Genomic DNA, 5,625 nt, shown 5'->3' on the forward strand with positions numbered 1-5,625 from the left:
TAATTTTCTTACGATTTTGTTTGAAATTTTTTGTGAAATTTTATTTTTGAATTCTTTTTCCAAAAATTCAATTATCGAACATTTTTGAATTTTTTCAAAATTAGTTTTTGGAATTTATTTTTCAAAACTTTTTTTGTTTGGAAATTTTGTTTTAGAATTCTTTTTCGAAAAATTCAATTATCCAATTATCGATGATTTTTGATTTTTTTTTGGAATTTTTCAAATTTATTTTTTAATTTTTTTTTCAACTTTTTTTGGAATTTTTTTTCGAAATATTTTTTTTTAATTTTTAAGATTCTTTGTTTTGGTAAATACGTTTACCTTTACTTACAGTCCACAAAAAACAAAATTTTCGAACTACTTCAACTTAATATGTAATTTCGAATTTCGAAAACTACTTACATACATATATGTATGTGTTCGGTTGTCGTTATTGGCGAAATTCTTAAAGCTTTTAGGCATATTAGATTTATTTTTCACATGAAAAACAAGCGGAAAACCCACAACAAGGCAATTATTTTGCTGCTCGCAACTTCAGTACACACTTAAGCGCTGCTGTCACAGCTCCCATTTTGAAAGCAGCAGCTACAATGAATTTTTCTACAAACTTTTGGCTACATTTAGTCACCACTGCGTCACTAACAAGCCATCATGTCATTCCAGTTTAGTATTTCAAAACAATCATTAAGCTGTCAGCAGCGCTCAAATAGTAAATGCGGTCGCTAGCAACAAAATCGTGTTTTTGTTGTATGCTACAACTTCGTAAACGCTTGCATAATTGCTCTAAGCGGCTTAAGCTGCCTGCTAAGCGTTTAAGCCCGCTCAAAAGCACACATCGGTTGCCGCTGCCTCACAAAAGAGTTGCGCTTAAAGTTGTTGTTGTTTTATTAAAGCTATAGTTATGCATCAGCATTCTAGACCACATACGAGCGCTTACCGTTACGCGTGTAAGTGCCTCGGTTGTCTTGCTTAGCAAATTAAATTCCATTTTTTTCGCTGTTGAGGAAAAAACTCAGCATTACAGAGTTGCTTAATAAATTTAATTGAATTTTTTTATATATGTATGTATGTATGTGTGTGTGTTACTTATGTATGTACATACATATATATGCTATATATACACATATGTATATACATACGTTTTTGAGTTAGCTTTACACCACATAGCACACTTTACTTCAAATGCATAATTAATTAATTATTTATGTGTGTATGTATGCATGTAGCAATTAAGTACAAATAGTCTTGACGTTCATCGATTTGAAATAATTTATCGTTTATCTAAAGAAACTATGCTTTTTCATTTTAAGTATTAATAATATACATAATGTATGTATGTATATAAATAATAATAATAAAACGCTTAAGGACAATATACGCAATTAGACGCAAAGACAGACAGCTGTTGCTTGAGACTTTGTTTTTGTTGATTTTTTGGTTTTTTTTTTAATTTATGTATGTATATATTTATAATTTTTTACTTATAAAGATTTTTTAATTTTTACTTATAATTTTTTAATTTTTTATATTTTTTTCTTTTAATTTTTCATATTTTTTCTTTTAATTTTTCATAATTTTTTTCTTTCAATTTTTTCCATATTTTTGTTACTGTTTCTGTCGACAGACTAAGACTGTAGTACTGAGACTGGCTGTCTAAAGCACACATTTGATTAAACTTTCTGCATTTTCTTTTCATTGTTTTGGTTTTGTTTTTGTTGCTTTTTACCTTGCTGCTTTTATAATACATGCATAAGTGTTTGTTTGTATGTATGTATACATTACTTATTATATAGTATAATTATTTGTTGTTGCTTTTTTATATATATGTAGGTACAATGGGAAATGTACATATTTTTGTTGTTGTTGCTTTTTTTTTTTCTATTTATGTTGTTGCACACGTCGTCGTCCAAGTCCGAGTCCGCGTCCAAAACATGCCACATACCACACGCACACAAACACACGCCGTCTAGGCTATATGTAGAGCGCTGCGCAGACGCACGCCGTTTGTTGATTGTGAATGCTTGACGAAAATAATTTCTTTTTACTTTTGCAGTTGTTCCAATCACAAAAAAATCAACGCCTTCACTTTGAAAGTTTGCCGGATTCGCTATAAATGAAAAAAAATTATAATTTTTTAATGCAATTTCAATTTGAAAATAATACTTAAGTGCGTAGTCTACTTTTAGGCGCTACAACCGACAATCATGCCGCCTTCGTTGACGCTGAAAATTTTGTGCCTGCAAAACAATTGAAACAAAACCAATTTTTTCCGAGCTGTACGCATGCGCAAAAACTAGTACGCCTTAAGTTATGCAACAGATTTCGCAATTCTCTACCAAATCGCTAAAGGTACACGCATTCACAGTCACAAAAACGATGCGTATGCGCTTTTCTCTGCGCATGTCTGCCTAGTGTTGTTGCCGCGCGTCTGCATTGCAGTTCGTGCTGCGTTGGCGTGTGCATGTGCGTGTTGAACTTACAAAAAAAACTGCTGTTGGCTATAAGGCGCATAAATTCATGTTTTTATTAAAAATTTGAAAAATAAAAAAAAAATTAAAAAAATAACAAAATTAAAAAAATTACAATATTAAAAATATAACAAAATTAAAAAAATAACAAAATTAAAAAAAAAATTAAAAAAAATTAAAAAAAAAAAAAAAATTAAAAAAAAATTAAAAAAAAATTAAAAAAAAAATTAAAAAAAATTAAAAAAATTAAAAAAAAATTTAAAAAAATTAAAAAATTTAAAAAAATTAAAAAAATTTTTAAAAGTTAAAAAAATATTTTAAAAGTTAAAAAAATTTAAAAAAATTAAAAACTTTAAAAAAGCACTTTTAAATTAAAAAAACAAAATTTTAAAATTGAAAAAAAAATAAAAAAATTATAAAAAATTTAAAACAAAAATTATAAAAACTAAAATTAAAACAAAAAATACAAAAAAATTTAAAAAAAAATACAAAAAAATTAAAAAAGAAACTAAAAAAATTAAAAAAAAACTGATTTCAAAAATTAACAAAAATAATTTTATATAAAATTAAATGGAATAAAAATAAAGATTAATTTAATTTAAAAAACAATTTTAAATTTAAATTAAAAAAAGTAATTAATTTTAAATATAAAATAAAAATTAATTATTAATAAATATAAATAAAAAATTATTTTAAATAAAACCAAGTAAATTTTAAACAAAAATTCTAAATTGAAGAAAACATTAATTTGAATTATAAAACCAATTAATTTTAAATTATAAAAATTAATTTTAAATTATAAAAAATTAATTTTAAATTACAAAAAAATCAAAATAATTTAATTGTAGAAAAAAATAATTTGAAATGAAAAAAATATTTTATGGATTAAAATAAATTATTTTTAAATAAAAATAATAATTCTAAATTAAAGAAAAAAAAAATTAATTTAAATAAAAAAGTGAGTTAATTTTGAATTTAAAAAATTAAACTTGTGTTTATATCATAATATAAAAAAATAATTTAATTTTAAAAATAAAAATTAATTTTAAAGAAAAAAATAAAAATTAGTATTAAATTACAAAAATACATACATTTTGTTTTTTATTTTTATTATTTTTAATATCAATTCAATTAGAAACATTAATACAAAAAACTTTAATTTAAAATTAAAAAAAATTAAATTAAGAAAAATATTTAAGAGAAAAAAGAAAATTTAAAAGAAATTTATCAAATTTTTTGAAAGTAATTTTCTAAACAACTTAGATTAAAAGTTGTTCATAATTTTTTTAAAAGAAATTTCTAAAAAAAAAATTAAAGGATTTTCTAAAAAAATTAAAAAGAATTTTTTAAAAAATTAAAAAGAAAATTTCTAAAAAAAATATTGAATCACTAAATTTCATTTGGTTTCACTTCTTGCTACTCAAAACCTTCTTTACCCACCCTAACGTCACACACTTTCATCCCATCTGCCACCCGCTCTATACATATGCTTACAGCTCGAATACTTAAAACGCTTTGTTTTTTGTTTTTTTCGTTTTTTTACATATTTTATTAATATTTTTTCGATTTTCAATTTTCTGCTAGCCGCCGCTCTTCTTTAACTTGCATAGAAATGCCTTTTTATAGCTACAATCTACAATTTGTGTGTTTGTGTTCACTTGCTTGTTTTTCAATTTCTTTACAACACGCTTTTTGCACTTTTTCTGCATCAAAGCGGCGCTTCTATTTCTGCTTTGCCGCTTTTCTGTTTGCCATGTATTTTTTTTTTATTGTTATACTTTTTTTGCTGTTGTTGTTTACGCTTTATGCAGTTGGAAAGTTGGTATGCTTTTGTTTTTTGTAATTACTGTTGTTGTTATTTTTGCTCACATTGTTTGCCTATATTTATTCCTAGTATCTGCTCTGCGCTCACATACTTTAATGTCACCTAAGCTGTCCTGTCCTCTCCAGTCCGCTTTCTGCCACGAATACAACGCAAAACTGTACTGCACTGCCTATTTGTTTTCTTTTTTTTTTTGTTTTTGTTTTTTTTTATTTCCTGCATGCATTGCATTTTTGCGTTTTTTATGGGCTTTCCGTTACTTCTCGCTTTCAATTAACTGTTTTTAATACAATTTAATAAGACTCTTTTGTTCAGGTGTGTGTGCGTGTGTTTGTTATTGTTTTGTTTGTCAGTTTGTTGTTGTAAATTGTTTTGTTTTTGTTGTTCTTCCTGTCATTGTTGCGGTTGATTGATCGATTTTACAGTTATTACTCTAATCATGCATAGCGAATGTCAGTGGTTTTGTTGTGTTTTTTTGTTTTTGTAATTTAAATATGTACGTAACTGTCGCTTTGTTGCATTTGTTGCTTACATACGCTTTCTAACTTACTTATTACCTTTCGTTTTCGCCATAAATGTCTGTATGTATGCAAGTTAAATCGCTTTCCATTCGATTTACACGCTTTACAATCACTCAATGTGTGAGGGTGTGTGTGTGTGTTTTCACAGCTAGTTGTTATGCTTGCCATTATTTGACTAATTAAATATTTCATAATATGTGTGGGTGTGTGTGTGTGTGTGTGTGTGTGTAGAGTAAACATCAGCAAAAAGTTGTTTATTTTTTCATTCAAATTTTTATTTATTTCTTTATTCTTTTTATTTGAATTTCTTCTAAACACAAGTTCATCAATTAGTACACGATTGCGGCATTGCTCTACGCGCATATTAAGAGGAGGACCCATTTGTTACAAATGGACCTTGCGCTTGATGCACACAATAAATATAGCTAATATATGTATGGTAAGTACTAAGTTGTTGTTTTTTGTTTTGTTGTTGTTGTTTTTGTTGCTGTTGGTGTTATGTGTTCGTAATGCTTGTTAATATATAGGAAATGTACTGTTGCTTTTGCCAGAGCTTTAGCATGTTTGCATGTGATTGTTGTTGTTTTTGTTGTTGTGTAAGAGAATGTGAATAAATGGTTAAATGTTATGGATGTGTGTGTGTGTGTGTATAGTATGTCTTTATCATCATTATTACATTGAGTTGTAAGTTTTATTTTTTATCTTTATTTTAAATATTAAAGTGTAATTTATTATAATGTATTCTGTTTTTTTCTTCTTCTTCTTTTTTGTTTTAATATTTATTTATATATTTAATTCTCCCTTTTGCTCAAGA

The sequence above is a fragment of the Bactrocera tryoni genome, chromosome 3 (genome assembly GCF_016617805.1).
Source record: "Bactrocera tryoni isolate S06 chromosome 3, CSIRO_BtryS06_freeze2, whole genome shotgun sequence".
In the NCBI taxonomy this organism is placed as follows: domain Eukaryota; kingdom Metazoa; phylum Arthropoda; class Insecta; order Diptera; family Tephritidae; genus Bactrocera; species Bactrocera tryoni.